Source organism: Echinops telfairi, unplaced genomic scaffold (assembly GCF_000313985.2).
Source record: "Echinops telfairi isolate 266 unplaced genomic scaffold, ASM31398v2 ScPeMD7_60;HRSCAF=208, whole genome shotgun sequence".
Classification (NCBI taxonomy): Eukaryota; Metazoa; Chordata; class Mammalia; order Afrosoricida; family Tenrecidae; genus Echinops; species Echinops telfairi.
This window is the reverse complement of record NW_022103958.1, coordinates 37341608-37360812: the sequence shown is the minus strand read 5'-3', so window position 1 is coordinate 37360812 and position 19205 is coordinate 37341608.

Sequence of the window (19205 nt, the reverse complement as noted above, 5' to 3'; positions counted from 1 at the left end):
GGGCACCATCAGCTTTCTTCACCACTTTTGCTTATTCACCCGCTTTGTCTTCAGCGTTCAAGACCTATTTTAAACATACATAACACATGTCACCTTTCCTGATCTCCAGGTGAAATCCGGCTCCCCCTCAGAGTATTCCTTTTTGCATCATAGTTATTTGTGGATGTCTTTTTCCCCATTGCTGGTGACGGCAGACCCCACATCCCCACAACCTTAAGGACATCCAGAACACTGCCTAAATTAACAAGTAATTTCTGAATGGAGCCCAATCCAGGAAGGAGATGTTTAAAGCTGATTGTCCTGCTAAATTCTTCACGAAATTCAGGTTCTCTATGTTCGTATTATCTTCCAAGTATTCATTCTTTCAGCAATCTGCGGTTTGAACACATCAGCGCTCCAGTCTTTTCATTCTCTAACGTTGGCATACATATGCACTGATCAGAAAGACCATGGCTATATTTCTCACAGTGCAACTGGAATTTTCTTAGAAGTGAAGATGGTAAAATTTCAATGTGCTTAATTGGTCTTCAGGAAAGACCAATGATTAGAAAAGGACCTTCTATGTGATAAAAGGTCACTGAAAACCAGGGAAACCCTCAGTGAGCTGGATGGATGCCAAAGCTGCAACAACAGACGACAGTGCGCTGACGACCGTGAAGCAGCCACGGGGTCAGGAGCCATCTGGTTTACCATATGCAAGGTTGCCGTGAGTTAAGGCCGGTTCGACAGCAGCCACAACAGCATGCCAATCATGTTACAAGTGGCTCCAAAATTAGAAGTTGGCACTGTTCAGGAAAATTGGAAACACAATTTGAACCAAATGTAAGCCTATGTAAAAGATGAAGCTAACACTTTATTTCATTCTCACATCCACCTAAGATAGTAGAAGTGGAATTCTTAGTTATTATCACTATGTGGTGAGGAAATTGCTTGTGGTGTAGCTCAGGAAGAGTAAAGAGGTGAACAGCAAGTTTGATGAAGGATGAGGCATTTTGGTTGTTAAGAGAACCTGTGATGTGTTTTGAAATTGTTTTGGGTAAAGATTTGGTCAGGATCATTCTTTGGATTTTTTCAAAATGCCTACTCTATTTTATAACGTGGTTATTTCATCTACCTATCTGTTACAGGCTGTTAATGAGTCTCCTTCTAATTCCATTCCTGAGTTCTTCATATAGCCCAGATTCTTGAATTATTTGCTCAGTTTACAGACTGAATAAGTATGATGAAACGATATGACTCTGGCACACATCTTTCCTGATTTTATGCCAAGCAGCAACTCCGTTTTCTGTCCAAACAACTGTCTCTTGGTCTATACACAGGGTTCCACCTGAGTACAATGAAGTGTTCTGGAATTTCCAGTCTCTACGATACTATTCATAATTTGTTAGGATCCATACAGTTGAATGCCTTTGCATAATGGATGGGACACAGGCAAACATCTTTCTGGTATTCTTTTCTTTCATCCAAGATCTGTCTGCTATCAGCAATGCTACCTTTTATTCCAGTCCTCTGAAATTTGACTTGAACTTCTAGTGATCCAAGTGCTGCTGCTTCCATTTAAAAATTATCTTCAGCAATAACACTTACTTGTGTGATAGGAATGATATCTTTTGGTAATTTCACTTTCAATTGAATCATCTTTCTTTGGAATGGGCACAACAATGGATCTCTTCCAGTCAGTTAGCCTGGTAACAGTCTTCCCAAATTCTTGGCACAGGCAAGTGATAAGCAGATGGCACAATTCTTGCTTGCTGGGAGGAAAGAAGCCTTGAAACACTTACTTAGGGAATCAAAGACTACATCGCCTTCTGCAGTAAGCATACAGTAACATCAAGAAAACAAAAGTGCTCACAAGGAGGCCAATAAGCGGCATCATGGCAAATGGAGGATAGATGGAAGTTGACAAGGGTTTCTTTTCCCCTAGATCCACAGCATCCAAAGTCCATGGATGCTGCAGTCACACAATCACAGTACGTACAGCCTGGGACATATTGGTTTGAACAATTCTCTGTAGTGTTAAAAAGCAAAGGTCTTAGCCCGAGCTCTAAGGTACGTTTGACACAACCGTGGTATTTCCAAGTGCCTCGAATGCACGTGGAAGCAGGACAGTAAATACAGCCGGAGACTAACTGATGCATTTAGATTATGGTGCTAACTTCAGCAAACAGCTAGGGAGGTGGACATATCTGACCTGCTCTGGCCTCCCTATTGCCCTGAGGCGGAGGTTAGATGTGCCTCCTCACTGCATCCTTCTGCACCTATGCTGACACCACCCGTTCTTCCCACAGCACTCCACTTCGGTGCTAGGGTTGATAATCTGTTGCAATGACCACACAGAACTGACAGATAACACTCATAATCAAGTGAAGGAGCCTTGGTAGCATAGTGGTTCTCAGCTGCAAACCACAAGGTCAATCGTTTGACCCCACCAGTAGTTCTGCGGGAAAAAGAAGAATTTTTACTCTTGTAAAGAGTTATAGTCTCAGAAACTACAGTGACAATTCTGCCCCGTCTTTTAGAGTCACTTTGAGTCGATGGCAGTGAGTATTTCGGATTAGGGAAGGTCATACATTACCACAAATCAGGATCGGCAAACAGTAAGGATATCGTTATTGGTTCACAGCAACACCTCTCCTCAGCCAGGTGCCAGGTTTCTCTCTAGTCTGCAGTCTCTCAACACGTGGTCCCTTGGCCTTTGTTTCCACGGGCCAGGAATCCAGCCCCGCGTGTCACTCTGTTTTCCAATCCCACAGTCTCGCGCCAGATGAGAAGAAGGTCCCAGAGTCTCGGTGCGGCTCCTCGGAGTCTCTGGTGCATCTGGTCTCCATGGCTTCTGCCGCTTCAGACAGAGATCGGATTCTTACAGCCATGGGGTAGCAACAAAAAATGGACCATTTCCTTCTAGGAGTGTTACACAGGCCATGTTGGCATAGTCCCATTCAGTCATTTGGTGGGAGTTACAGAGACTCGGGAAGAAGAGTCCTATTGAGAAATTTCACGCCACCATACCGGCAAAGAAGAACCAACAAATCTGTCTTGGAAGACATACAGAAAGCACCCTCCCCAGAGGTGAGGATGGTGAGATGCTATCTCAAGTGCTTTAGAAACATATCAGGGGGCCATTCCCTGGAGAAGGATAGCGTGCTTGCTAAAGTGGAGGGTCAGTGAAAAACGAGGACGGTCCTCGATGAGATGGACTGAGGTAGTGGCTGTCACGGTGGGCTTCAGCGTCTCAGTGGCTGTGAGTATGGTGCAGGACCAATCAGCAATTTCCATTCTGCTGGAAACGGGGTCACTGTGAGTGGGGGCTGCCTGGACAGCACCTGACGACAACAGTGTTTGCTGCACGACAAGACCTCATGGTTTCCTGCTTGGCTGGTATTTGTTGAAAGAGAATGAGTTGCTGGTCGGGACGATATTTTAGATGTTATAATGAGAGGAAATCTGATGTAAACCTTTTCATCTGTAAAAAGGAGGGATCGTTAAGGCATAAAACTCAACCATAACCATGACATTTCCTGGTTAAAAGTCATCATTTTGGTGTGTTTAAAGTCCTGTTCATAGGGTGAATGTTAGTCATCCTTCCAAACACTGTTATGTACCACAAGAGGATAATATTAAAACTTTTCATGTACATAAGGGTTGTTGTTATACTTGGAAGGTTTGAACTTACGTGTAAGTTATCAAAGCAGCCACCCACGTCAGAGTTGCCACTGAGAGCAGTCCAGACATAATTCCAGTGTAGACTGATGTTAGGTTAAGATATGGAACATTGCAGTTAATCCCAGCTACTACGCAAGAAAAGCACATAAAATACCCTTGCTTTTTTTCTCTGAATTATTGGACCAGACTTTTAAAACAATCCCTGTGAGAGGAAGCCAGCCTCCAACAAGTGAAAGGCCAGTAGGTGCGATGGTACAGTGAAGATATATGAAGATTCTAGTAAAGTCAGAGAGGATAGGAGAGATAGGAGAGAGAATAAAATAAAGGAGGCAGACACATTTTCTGGTAGCATGCTCACCTCAGCCCCTCTAGATGGTCCACAGGGACCTGGGAGAAGACAGGGAGCCTTTACTGGCTTGGGACATTTATCGGTAGCCATAAGACATGCATATCAGTAGTTACGTGTGTCACAAGGTGGGTGGAATCGACAGTAAGGCTCCTGAGCTCACAGGCGAGGAAACCGAATACCTGCATTGGGGAAGGCATGAGGGGGTTGGATGACTGGCAGGAAGAGAGAAAAGGATGTCTGCTTTTGGAAGACTCCAGGAGGCTGGTTTCCTCTGACAGTCTACTTCTATAGGGAGATAAAATCAACCATGCGCTCACTTTAAGGCAGCATAGCTGTTAAGGGGAGAATCAGTAGGAATGATATTTAAAGCAGGATAATGTACTTGTCCTCTAACTTACCAAAGTGGAGGCTTTCCTATCGTGGAATACTAGCTTTCCAGATTCCCTCTGTTATAAGTTAGGGAATATACTCCTCGCCATATTTCCCTCAGTGTTAGTTTCCCACAAATCCTCATAAACGTACAAAACCATAACTAGTTTTCTGTGAGTAGATCTAATTACTGTGAGTTTATCTGCTCATGGAAAAAAAAAAGGGGAGAAGCATATAGAAGGCACCACGGACTGCTAAAAGAAGTAAGGCCAGAGTGTCTCTTGGAGGCAAGGGTGGCAAGACTTTGTCTTACACACTTTGGACATCTTGTCAGGAGACACCAGTCCCTGGAGGACATCCCGTTTGGTACAGTAGAGGGCCAGTGAGCAAGAGCGTGTTAGTCTGGGTCGACTAGAGAAACAAATCAAGAGACACTCATGTGTATAAGAAAGAGCTTTATATCAAAGAGCAATTGTATATTAAGAAACACCCCAGCCTTGTCCAGATCAAGACCATACGTCTGTTATTAGCCCATGAGTCCAATACTAGTCTATAAATTCCTCTTCAGGCTCATGCAACACATGCAGTGACACCAAATGCAAGAAGATCATAGGCCAGTGGGTGGAAAGTCTTGTGGATCCAGTGGCAGTGGAAGCATCTCAGCACTGGCAGGGGTCTTCACGTGGATCCTCCTGTTCCAGGGCTCTGGCTCCATCAGTGTAGCTCCATGTGGCTTGTGAACAGGAATGTGTAGCAGAGAGTGTGTCTGGCCTCCAGTGAGCTATTTATCTCCTTTGTGCCTCCAAATGAGGTCATTAAGCTGCGACCTGATTGACAGGCTAGACTCCACCCCTTCCTCAAGTTGACAGTAGATTATGTAACTGCCACAAAGCAGAAGGTCCTCTGTGAGATAGATTGGCACAGTGGCTGTATCAAGGGGCTCAGGCATGGGAACAATTGTGAGGATGGCGCTGGAGTGTGCAGAGTTTTATTCTGCTGCACATAAAGTGTCTATGGGTTGGAGCCACTGGATGGCACCTAACGACAGATCTAGTGGCTTTTTTTTGGGTATGAATATATTAAAGTTTGAAAAAGGATGGTGAAAAAGCCCATTAAGTGGTCTTATTAGATGAGTCTTTAAAAAAAACACACACACAAGATTTCTCATTGATGTCAGAAGGCTATAAGATAAAAGGCTCAGACTAACAAGGCACAAATTAATGAATCTGGGTAATAATTTTCTCTATTATACAGATCTGTAACTTTGCTGTTATACTTATTTGTAGGACACCACCACAGTTTCTAATAGGTGCTAGTTTCTAATATCTAATACCTTTTTGTTAAAATATAGGGAAGACTTATAGGTACACCAATAAGGGAAATGCTTATGTCAAATCTCCCTTTTTATACAGAAGAAAAACATGCGAGTGTGTAGCTCTTATATGCATCAAGTATTTTTGTCTTGCATTGATAAGTTATTTCTGTTTTTAATTGAAAATGAATCCATTAAGGTAATGGTGAAATTACAGGTAAAGCTGTTTCTTGCCTATTTTTTTCTGGAATGGAGTGGTCCTTTCTTAGTGTGCACGTCGACCAGCACTCATTTCCTAATCCACTGCCCTGCGATGGCATTGTTCCAAGTAAGGTCACAAAGGACTGATGACCTACTGTGGACCCTTCTCTGGCCTCGTCTTCTGAGACTCGGGGCTCTCCTGTCCCCAGTCCCTCTTCTTGACACACCCTCATTCTGGTGTGTGACACAACACTTGCCTGCTTCTCTTCTCACTCTCCTTTGCAGTCCTCCTTTTGAGCATTTCATTCGTTCCGTGTCCCTTACATGTCGGTGTCCCTCGGCATGCCGATGTTGGCCCTCTCCCCATTCCACAGGACTATCGTAGTCTTCTTGAGAGTTCCACTTCTGCTGATACCCTATCGGCTTCCTGTTTCTCCAGGTCTGGCTGCTTTCCTGAGCGTCGGAACTGCCAAGACACAGCTCCACTTGGATTCATTTAGCATGTTCGAAATGCAAATTATAATGTCTTTTAATTACTCCTCGTACTTTTTCCTGGCTCAAGGTTCCATGAGGAACTAATCAAGCCGTGGAATTAATCAGAATGCTCTGTTGCAGCCTGAGAGTCAGAACTTTATCCTTCATTTGGCTTATTTTAGTTGTTTTGTCATTTTCCCCCCCGAAATGTTCTCTCTGGCTTTAGTCTTAAATTCGTCCAAACTATTCTTCCTGTAGAATGAGTATTGAGTTTGGAAACTCACAATTAAAATGTATCTCTGTGTCCCCACCCATACGCTCCTCCCCCAAACACACACAATGACCATACGGTGGTTAAAAACCTAACAGCTCCCTGTCACCCACAGACTAAGTCTGGGCTTCTCAGAATGGTCTATATAGCTTCTCATGATTTGGACTGTATTCTTTTTTCCAGCCTCCTTTCTCCCTGTCCATCCTCTCCCCACTTTCAGTCACACTAACCTGGTTACAATCCCCCAAATGTAAGGTGACCAGATTTTAACATTGGTAAAGCGGGATACCATTGATAAAACTCATATCCTGGCGAAATAGCCACATGGCAGTCGAAAACCGTATACCCTAGCTTGTCGTGCATTCTTTCCAAAAATTGGGACTTTTTAAAAATGCTGCGGGATGCAAGAAAAATTGCTAAAAATCGGGACTGTCCCGCCAAAAGCGGGACGTCTGGTCACCCAACATTCATTCACGCCTACATGCTGTACTTGAGCCTAAATTCTAAAACACTTGGTTTGGGGAAGGTTGCAGTTTATGGTGGAAGCCGTACTTCATTTTGAGACTTGGCATAAAATGAGATTCCACTTGAGTTCTTTCTGACCATTAACCAGCAATGTGGCAGCTAAGCCCTCAGGCAGAATGTATTTGAAGTAGATTACAACTGGGTGTGTCCTTAATGATTTACAGATGCACGCCATCTAAAGCTGTGTCCTGGCGGCTAGGCCACAGAGACTCATGGTCATGAGTCAAACTCCGGCCACTAAGTAGCCAGGTGGTCCCAGCCCCCAAACCGATCCTGCAAACGGTTTAAATCTGCCATTGTGTGCACATTCAATCCTGGTCCAGTCGCAACTTCTGTGGTCCTGCCTGAGACAGCGATGATCCATCTGCCACCAGACAGGATTTTTGTGGTGGTTTCTTTTGCTTTCCTTCAGCTATAATTAGCCCAGTGGCTATCAATTTATTTGGAACTCCATCTTGTTCTTATGCTGATGGTTTCCCTAATCAGAATAGTTTGTTTTGCTTGTCTGTGTTCTGTTGTAGGCTTAATAAAAGGACCTGAATAACAGTGGCGCTGAAGGTAAGCATTGGATGGCTAACTACCAATTTGGTGGTTCAAATCCAAGGTTCAAACCAAAGGGATCCATGGGAGAAAAATGAGGCTAACTATTCCCATCTATAGAAACCTTATATCTAAAACCAAACTCACTGCCATCAAGTTGATTATGATTTCTGGTGACCCTATAGAACAGAGTAGAACTGTCCCTTTGGGTTTCTGAGACTGTAAATCTTTATAGGAGTAGAAAGCTTCATCTTTCTCCCTCGGAGCAGCTGGTGGTTTTGAACTGCTGATCTTGAGGTTGGCAGCCCAATGTGGGTTTCTCGTCACAATAAACTGGAATTGAATTGATGGCAGTGAGTTTGGTTTTCCGGTTGGTTATAACAATTAATTTCACCCATGGAAGCATTAAAAATGGTGAGAGCCCCTTCCCGACACTATCACTGAAGACAAAGTGGGTGAATAAGCAAATATGGTGAAGAAAGCCGATAGCGTCCAGCTATCAAAAGATAGAGTGTCTGGGGTCTTAAAGACTTGAAGGTAAACAAGCAGCCATCTAGCTCAGAAGCAACAAAGCCCACATGGAAGAAGCACACCAGCCTGTGCAATCACGAGGTGTCAAAGGGATCGATCAGGTATCAGCCATCATGAGAACAAAAATCATATCATTGTGAATGAGGAGGAATGTGGAGTGGAGACCCAAAACCCATCTGTAGGCAATTGAACATCCCCTTACGGAAGGGGTGTGTGGAGGAGAAGAGCTAGTCAGGGTGCAGTGTAGCAACGATGAAACATACAACTTTCTTCTAGTTCCTAAATGCTTCCTCCCACCCCAACCCCTACTATCATGATCCCAATTCTACCTTACAAATCTGGCTAGACTAGAGGATGTACACTGGTACACATAGGAACTGGAAACACAGGGAATCCAGGGTGCATGATCTCTTCAGTACCAGTGGTGCGAGTGGTGATACAGGGAGGGTGGGCTGGAAAGGGGGAACCAACTACAAGTATCTACATATAACCTCCTTCCTGGGGGATGGACAACAGAGAAGTGAGTGAAGGGAGATGTCCGACAGTGCAAGATATGACAAAATAATAATTTATAAATTATCAAGGGTTCATGAGGGAGTGGGGAGCAGGGAGGGAGGGGAAAAAATGAGGGGCTGATGCCAGGGGCTTAAGTGGAGAGCAAATGTTTTGAGAATGATGAGGGCGATGAATGTACAAATGTGCTTTACACAATTGATGTATGTATGATGTATGTATGGATTGTGATAAGAGTTGTATGAGCCCCTAATGAAATGATTAAAAAAAAAAAAGGTGCGAACATACAGCAGAGTACGGAGCATCGCTAAAGAACAACGATGACACTGTGAAGCCCCTCACGGTGTAGATGGACTTGGAGAACATCATCCTGAGCGAAGCTGATAAATCACAAAATGGAAAATACTGTGTGATCCCTCTGTTGTAAAGTGAAACCCAAGACAAAGGTGTTCGTACCAAAAGAAACATAGCTGTGTTGGCGATGGGGATATGGGGACAGGTGGGGAGGGGGAAGGCGAAGCACTAGGCTGCAGGGAGACAAGTATTAATTTGGGAGAAGGGGAAGATAGTATTCTACAAAAGAAAGAAGCCGAAGATAGAGGAGGGCAAACTATTGGGAAGGTTAAGCATTTTAAGGTCTTAAATACAAAATTGATGATCTGAAATGTATATCCCAACCTAATTCACAATAAAATAACATTTTTTAATAGTTAAAACAAGAAAACATTTATGATTATAAAAGCCTAGTCACTCCTTCAACATGTGCCAGGTCCTGCCCTGTAAAAAACCAAAACCAATCTCACTGCCGTCGAGGCAATGCTGACTTACTTAGAGCAGCCCTGCGGGTTTATGAGACTCCAACTCTTTACAGGAGTAGAAAGGCCCTATATATAAAGGGTACAAATATGAATAAGATAAGGGCCCTGCCCTCAATTTGCCAGAGAAAAGATGCAATCAAAAGCAGTACAGTGCAATAGTTCTAAAAAGGCTTTTTTTATCATGGACAGTGTGGGACAAGGAAGCCTCTAGAGCTCAACAGGCCCCAAACCAGCTACCAAGGGAAATAGGGATTTCCCTGTAGACCCAAGGGAGGTGGGGCACTCAAAGGAAGAGAGTCCTGAAGGGATGCGGGAAGAATAAAGAAGGTAATAAGACACGAAAGAAACACAGCACAGTTACACTTACTGAGACTTTACTCCTTATAAGACATTTTGCAGGTATAAATGAACTTAACCGCCAACACCCTGTGAGGCCGGCACTGCTACCCTAGTTCACAGATGAAACCATGGGGGCTGAGGCATTCGTCAAGTATTGCATTTGTTCAAACAGGTCAGTTACTTGGTAAACCGAGAGACCTCCTCCCGTTAGGTGCTTACGTGTGCTTTGCACATCATACTGGGAAACACTGGCAGCTTCCAGTCTTGTAATTTGAAAGTGGTAACCAGATCTGAGTGATGCTACACGTTGCTTCCTCACATGGTGCAGCGCTGTCTTTTAGACAAACTTCCCAGAGCAGCTATGTTGATGTATGCAGCCTTGGAACACACACACACAGGCACACTCTTGACTCCTCTTCCCAATGAGCCCATGTTGGTGGTTCTCTACTGCTACCGAGTTGATTCCAACTTGGAATCAACCCTACACAGGGTTTCTGAGACTGTGAATCTGGATGGAACCAGACCACCTCATCTTTCTTCCTTTGGGTGCCTGGGGGGTTGGAAACACTAGTCTTGTGGTCAGTAGGCCAATGCCAATCGAACAATGATACCAAGGACCTTGAGTGAATCACTTAGCAGAAAACAATAACATAACTGTAACTTTCTGTCCCATCCCAATGTCTATTTTAAACTGTTCCCTAATGTCACATTAATCGATAACGTTACTTAATGAATTGCATGGATCTGTCTGACCGTCTCTTGCTACATGACTTGAATATATTTGCGGCACAGTGTTTCAGTGCCAGGCTGTTCACTGAAAGATGAGCAATTAAACCCTCAGCCCTGCTCTGGGGGGGAAAGGTGGCAGTCTGTTCCTGGAGAGATCCATCTTTTGAAACTCTACGGGATTGTTCTACTTTTTTTGGCATTAGAGTCTCTATGAGTCAGGATCCACTAGATGACAATGAAGGGGGAGCAGACAAAGTATGCTGCAAATTTTTCTCTAGTGTGCCCTGCCGCTGGCGCTACTCGGAACCCAGAAATGACTGCCGTCTGGGGTGAAAGGCAGTTTGCTCTTGCTGCCTCCCATAGATCGCTTGGCTTGGCAGTTTGTCACTCCCCTGGGCAAGTCTCCAGTTTGTGGTAGCGAGGTGGTTTTGTGGCAGCACTCCACAATTAACCACAAGTTCAGTGTCCACGGTAGGCTGCCACCGTCGTGGCTGGGATCCTTCAGATCTGCTGGGTTAGCCGGAGCCGAAGAAACTACTGCTTGTCTAAGGAGGGAGCAGGAAAACTTGGAAAGAGTGTGCATTGCTGTTTATTGTTCAAGGTTCAGGTTTTAGGTTTAAGACCTAAAAAAATTCAGGAAATTTTAGATGAACAGATTAATAGAGATCTGATCCTTCTGTCGTCTCCCTCCTCCCCCCAGAGGTTGTCATATATCTCAAAGTACAGGGTGTTGGTGTTGATACAATTATTGCACTGAAAACTAGAAACATAGAAAGGAAAATTCTAAAAGGACTAGAATATACTCTTTCATAACAAAGCAAACCCAGGTGCCACCTGAAATAAGAAAGAAAAAAACCCCTCCAGAACAAAACAGAAAAACCTCCCACAAATCTTTTAACCATCTATGTTAGAAATGAAATTAGACCTCTGTATAATGTTTTCTGAAAATTTCAGATTTTACAAGGTTCTGTATATCTATTTCAGTGATAGTTATCTGTACATGTGGGTTGTTAAGAAAGAAATAGTCTTCAATGAGAACATAGTACTTTTCCCTGGTAAATTGCAGTATTAAGGATTTCTATTAAAAGTCATTAACCACTAAGGGGGAAAAACTAAAGGGCATACAATGAAAACAATATGATATACTATTGCTTACCCAGTGTTCTACCAGGGCTTCTTTTCACACACACACACACACACACACACACACACACACACACACACACACACACACACCCCAGTCTTAGAGCACTCACTGTGGGCTGGGCACTGCTCTCAGTTTGAGTAAGACTGATTCCTATGTTTGAAGAGCGCAGTGCAGAGATAGCCATATAAATGAACACCTATGATAACAGAACACACACCTGACAAGTAATAACAAGCTCCGGTTCCATTCAGCTCCACTCAGGCCACACCACCTCTCTAGATCACTTCTGTTCTTTGTCCCTTGATAGCCTAACTCCAAATGCACAATGGCTGCGCTCCTTCAGATGTGGGCACACGATTGCTTCCTTTACACGATGATCCTTTCTCCCGACTGCTTTGTTTCCAACTCATCTTTCAAAACCTAGCCCAGAAATCACCTTCTCCAGCTCCCCGGGGATCCTTACTCCTTTCCTATGACTCCCACATCTACCTGGATTAGGCATGTCCTCTGCTGAGCTCCCGGGGTGGTGGTGGGGTGGTGGTGCGTGGGCTTACCGTAGTCCCTCACCATTGTGGTTTCACTTCTCTTGGTGTCAGGGGCTCACGGTCCACCGGTGGCCAAAATGTTCAATGAGTAGCCTGATGAAAGCTCATGCTATCCCGCTCCGTGCTGCCCAGGAAGTCCGTCAACCTTCGGTCCAGAATGTCCACGGTTGTTGTTGTAACAATGAATTCCATCCGCTGTAGCATTAAAACATTGTGGAAACATTAGTTACTGCTTTAGCCATCAGTCATTGTTGCTGATCTCTTACAGTGCCCATTAGGTATTATTGTAGATCTCTTACAGTGCCGAATTTAGAAATTACACTATTGTACATATGTGTAGTAAGCATCTTGGTGGCACAGTGGGTAAAGTGTTGGCCTGCTAACCGTAAAGGGAACGGTTCAAACCTGTCCATCACTCCACCAGGGAAAGATGAGGCTGTTTGTACCAGTAGAGATTTACAGTCTCAGAAAGTCTGTGAAACAGGTGTCCTCTGTCTTCTGGAGTTAGAATCCACTCACTATGGCAGTGGGTTGGCATTTTTTGTTTATGTCTGTATAAGACAAAGAGTAGGCTCTGTAGGGTTCTGGACTATCCATGGTTTCAGACACCACGGGGGCCTTGGCACATAGCCCTGTGGGTACTCAGTGCCATCAAGTTGATCCTGACCATAGTGGCCATATATAGGCTTTCCAAGGCTGTAAATCTTTAAGGGAGCAGACAACCTCATTTCTCTCCAGCCGAGTGACTATTGGGTTTGAACAGCTGACATTTCAGGTGGCAGCTCAACCCTTAACTTATAGTGTCTCCTGTAGCACAGCTCCTGTTACACTGGGTTTTAGCAGTCTTTGTGCTCTTCAAGCTTCTACTAAACTATAAACCCTTAAGGGCAGCATGGTGAAGTGAAGTTGCTTAGGAGGGCTCTTCCAAGCATCATCTTTGTAACTCTCACTCAGTCACTAGTTGGGAGCCGGCAAACAAGGTGTAAAAGACTCTGACTTAGTGATTGGTCAGTTTTGCAATTTCTCTGAGTATAAATGAGTCATCTCAGAAGCAGGAAGGGAGGACATTCTAAGCCCCTGAAGAAAGTGGATCCACTAGCAAAGCCTGTGAGAAATCCCTGCCTGGAATAGTGGGGGCACAGGGACACCTGAGGTCACTGCTATACGGTGAGATCACAGACAGACAGAGGAATAGAGCTGAGATAGGTTGGGCAACGGGCTTCCCAGGCCACCGAACAAGGTAGACAATGTGGCTGCGAGGAAGCTGGAGACCAGAGAGACACTGGCGACAAAAGACTGTATCTTTCATGGTTTCTGATGGTCACTTGTGCCACCTTTTTAATTTTCCAAATAACCCCCCCGTAAGTATCGTCTGTGAAACCATTGCAAGAGATTACTGAATGAAGCAGAGAAGTAGAATGCCTTGGAAATGGGTGATGTAGTTTCAAATTCTTCTTCTCCCTACTGAAGGAGGCCTTGTGGTGTAGTGGTTAGGCATTGGGCTTCGATCTGTAGGGTCAGCAGTTTGAAACCAACAGCAGCTCCACGGGAGAAAGACTGGGCTTTCTATTTCCATAAACAGTTACAATCACGGAGATCCAGAGGGGGTCGCATTGATTCCATGGCGGTGAGTTCTCCCTACTCAAGCCAGAGAAGGGCAGTTGTGGCTCCCATGCCACATCTCAGGTTGTGACCATATCTTCCATCGATGTATCCTTGTCATCGAGCACAGTACTTAGCACAATGCCAGGCACGTAAAAAACACTGAATGCATTTGTTAGGGGAAACAGGTTTAATTCTGGTAGAAGAGAGTGGTGCGTGGATGTGATAAAGAAAGTTAAGTGGAGGAATTAAATGTAGAGATTTAATTGAAATGAAAGAGAAGCGAAGGGAGCGGGGAGGAAGGAGAAAGACAAGGAGAAGGATGGGAGACAATAAAGAAATGTAACTGGTAAAAGAAATCATGACATCAAACGAGATGGTCCCACAGTGGGGAGGGTCTGGAAGAGAATGATTCTTTTTTCAAAACAATCCCGAAGCACTCTCTTAACAATTTTCCTTTATTCTTTTGTTCCCTTTAATAGACTGTAGGCACAAGCTCTAGCGCTTGCTCAGAGAAAGTTGCAGCTCTGAGAAAGCTTGGAAGTGCTGCTGGCAAACTCTGTTTCTCACAAGTGTTACAATATCCGTCTGCCTTCCAAATAAGACCACTAAATCTGAGCCTCACTTTGAGTCTCGCCTTGGTTCATCCCAACACATATTTATTGAGTGCCTCTTATTTGACCTGTACGTTGAGGACACACACACTCAATAAATATGTGTTGAGGTGAACGAAGGAGAAAGCCAAAGTGAGGCTCAGATTCAGAGCTTTTATTTCGAAGGCAAACAGATATTGGAACACTTGTGAGCTACAGAGTTGTCACTGGCACATGGTATGATCCTTTGTGTATTAGAGATACTTATTTTCAAACACACATTTGTGAAAGTTGATTCTTGCATGACTTGTGTAAGATTTTCATGTAATTTATAGACTGACTGTAGTTTTAGAAATCTAGATTCTCAGTGGTACTGATTAATTTAGAGACTAATCCTGAAAGTTTCCTTGATATTTAAAACTTGTCCAAGTACTTCATATCCTTATCCCTGAGGAGTTAGGGCCATTTTATTTCTGAATCCTGGAAGATTGCATGTAAAAGGGTACTCATTTCTCCCAGGCGTTCTTGCAGGTCCAAATAAAATCCATTTTATTTCAGACGTTCTTGTTTCTGCTCCTTTCTTTTTTGTGTTTTAGAGCCCACGCGTTCCTAAACGGGGCTCCAGGGTAGAAGCTGTCAGATAACTGTTGAGTTGTCAGTCTCAGAGCCCGGACAGGTCTTCTCCAACCAGAACAGTGTCCTTTGATCTGTGGCACATTTTTGAAGAATGCTTTAAAACCTTGGTTGAACGATGACAATGTAGACTGGGAAGAGTAACAAAAAGTCCTTTAAGGCTGGTAACCACCATTTGCTGCTTTTCAATAAATCTTCAGAGGTTTCTTCATGAATCATCCTGAGAGTCCCCCAGTCATGAGTCTTTTGTCTGACAAGTGATACTGGCTGACCCGTCCTAATCCTCATCTAACCACCTGTATGTGTTAGGCTGGGTTATCTAGAGAAACAAATCAAGTGACATTCATCTATGTATGTATATGAAAGAACTTTATATCAAGAAGTAACTTTATCTCCAGAGAATGTCTCAGCCCTGTCCAAATCCAGTCCCTAAGACGGATGCAAGCCAGGGCCTTCTTCACACTCACAGAGCTGCAGGTTGATAGTGCAGAAAGGTCAATCTGGATCACAGGCCAGTGGGTGAGGAGTCAACTGAATCCAAAGTCCGTGGAAACATGGCAAAGCACCAAGAGTTCTCAGGGTTGGGCAGCCCACATGGGGCAGCCCCTGGAGGCTGGCAGAGACCCAGCAAGCATGAAAGTAAAAGGGCAGAGGAAGAGAAGAGGGGAATTCCCCGTTTCTTCCTTATAAGAGATGGCCACACCCCCAAGGAAGCATCATCATAGTGACCTGATAGACAGGTTGGACTCCGCCCCTTGCCAGGAGTGTCTAGTTGACATAAGATCTAACTACCACACTGTCTCCCACCTCTCTACTTATATCCCATTATAATAAGTCTGAGAGAATCACCAATAGGTGGCACTGCTAAGATTCACTTAAAATATTTAATTTTAGGAAAAAGATTTATGAATACTATTCTAGAAATACACATATTTTTATATTCTGGTTTAAGAGTTAGGGAATAATCATGTTCTTCTTTCTAACACATTTGAAAGCACACAGCATGGGAATAAGAGGTGTATTTACCAGAAGAAAATTGACCTAAGGAAGAAGGGCTGATGCTAATATGAAACTCATCTATTATTCTGGCTGCCTTGAGAATGAAGATTCTGGAGAGGGCAAGGAGTTAGAAAGGAGAGTGATTTCCAATCTAGCAATGCTTAGTACCAGAAGTCCTGGATAAAAACGTTTAAGTGCTCTAGTAGTTGGGCCAAGTCCAGTAACGAGACATCTCAACCAATGCCTGTAAGTTCAGACAGGTGGGAAGGCAGGCAGGATCTGGACTGTCCATCCAAGATAACAAGGTTATTTTAGCCACCAAACTTGTACTTAGAGTTACAAAGTCAGGGCCTGCCTAATAAGATTTGGGTAGGGTTTCATATCTTGCAGGAGGAGCCCTGGTGGCATACGAGGTTATGTGTTGGGCTGCAAACTGTAAGGTTGGCAGTTGGAACCAGCAGCCACGACGAGGGAGAAAGATGAGGCTGCTGCTCCCATAGAGAATTACAGCCTCGGGAACCACAGTAGGGCCATTACGAGTCAGAATTGACTTGATGGCGGTGGGGTTGGTTTTAGGTTAGTTCTTCCATAGCTAACAGGCATTTGCAGCTTATGGGTGTGGGTACTTAAAATGTGGAAAAACGCAAAATACTCACCCTATCGAATAGGCACATGGGAAGACTTGGTCATTGGAGCTTGAGGGCAAAGACCCCCACCAACAGAAAAGAATCACCTATAGGGGATGCCATACGACAACTCAGGAGGTAGTAGGTACTGAGTACAAGATGACAAGATTGTGGAAGGGTGTTTCTAGGTGGTGAAATCACAAGCAGGGAAGACAAAGTCTGAAAAAAAATGAGTCTGGGGTTGGGGGTGCTGAGAGGACTCAAAGGTGTGTTGAGACTTCAGGTCTGCCCCCTTTCCCCCTCAACTCCCCCCAGCATCTAGATGGCCCTAAGAACTCGAGCCCAAAGACAAGGGCTAAGTAATTTTATTGGCTTTGAGTCTGGCAGGAAAATAAATAAATTGACCTTTGAGAAATGTGGCCTAGTAATAATCTTTGACAAAGACTGTAAACAAAGAAGGGAGTTGCTAGAAACATAACTTGCTCGTTCATTTTGTGCATATGTTTAGTTAAGTCAACTTCTGAGGGTCTTTGGTCACGTCCTCACATTTTATTTTAGAATCCTCTCAGGTGCTCTGTTGGTATTCGGAGGGACCCGCTGCAGTGCTGAGTGCAAGGGTTGGGCTCTGAACCACACAGGGCAGAAGCCTGAAGAATGGGGACGTAGTTTTCTGGAGAGAGCTTTGGACTTTTATCTTCCACTGGTATGAACACCTTCATTTTTATTGGTCAGCCCTGAGAGTTTGGCTTATTTAGTGGTACAGATAACTCCAAGGTTGCTCTTGGCAACCTGAAAGGTAGATCCTGAGGATGCCTATATATTTTTGGCATATTGAAATGATAGCTTTCTAAGACTGGAGGGGATCTTGGAGGTCATCTAAATTAAATTGCTTCATTTTACAACTGGGAAGACTGAAGTCTATAAAAAGTAGGTGACTTGCTTAAGGCCAGGATATGAGTGGCAGGGCCAGAGCTGAAAGGCACAGCACTAGGTTCTCAGTCCACGACCTTTTCCATTACTGTGCCTCTATTTCGTATGATAGTCCTAGGTTAACAAATAATTAGAGTTTGTGGAAATTTTCAAATCAATGTATGATGTCCTATGAGAGTCTATAATTAGCATTTTAGTAATGCTGGTGCTCAATTTTGTCAGTCTCTTATGTGCAAGCCCTTAATGTATCTACTAATTTTCCTACCTTCATCTTTGACTGGTGGTGATGAATTGGTGCATTTTGCTTTAAAATGTTTGTAAATTTTGCAGAAATTATATATGTACATTTGGTCTTCAATTTTCAAGGTGGAAAAAAAAGACACAATGGATTTTTCTTTTAGGGCAAGAATTTGAGAAATCAATTTGAATACGAATCCCCCCCCCTTTATTCAATACACAGAAAAGGAGAGGCGTTCTGTTTTTTTTAATTTTGGTCACATTCTTTTGCTAATTTTTCAGTGATTTCTACTTACATGTGAACGATGCCCACATAAGAAAATGGTCTGTTTTAGGTCATGCTGTGGGCAGAGATTAATTGGTGAAAAATGGGCCTGTTTGTGGGATTTACCACACAGTAAGGTTTCTCATCTCCCTGGAAAAATGTGAAGTTAGCTCTTGGAGCAATGCAGGTCTGTCATGAGGTTGGAGGGCGAGTTTTGGTGAAGGAAACACAGTTCACTCTCTAAGGCAGTTACGATTGGTCCGATTCCAGAACAGCCCCATTGCAACAGCACAGTTCCTTTCTACCCGCTTTCCAGTCCCCTGCGTGCTGCTGGTTTCGTCACGGAGAGCATCTTAATCGGGCTTCTTTCAAAGACACGGGATCCAATGGTTTTGGGGAATGGTTTTTAGGAAGAGGCCTGCCCTCCCCCCACTCTCTAGGATTAGACGGAGTGAGACAGCATGAACTTGGAACGACGTTTGTGACAGCCCATTTTCTACGCAGCAAGGTCAGAGGCGCGCGCAGACGTGGGCCAGGGCTTATGATGGCTAGGTTGCAAATCAGAGAGGATGGGGTGTTGGATCCTCACCTGTGGAGATGGCTCTGGAGGGAGACAGGCTCTCAAATGTTTGGGTGGTCCCAGAGAGCAGTCCACGCGCGCTCTCCTCCCGTCAGAGCCCCTGCAAGGGTGCGTGCGGGGCCTGCTCCGGGGGCCGCGAAGCCACATTGCAACAGAGGGAGGGCGGGCAGCCCTAACCGCAATGCTTAAGCGTTTCTGTGTGTCACCCAGCTCGGCTTGAGCAGTCTGCGGGCCCACCCCAACGGCCCTGAGGTCAAAGGTGGCAGCCCTTCTCCGCCGGGTCTCCCCACCAGGCAAAAAAGCCCTCTTGCCCCAAGAACTGTTGGATCTTGGTCTAGCGTCAGAGACTTACCCCCCAGGGGAACCTGCCCGCCTGGGAGCCCAGGAATGGCGGGCTAGCCCGCTTCCCTCCGG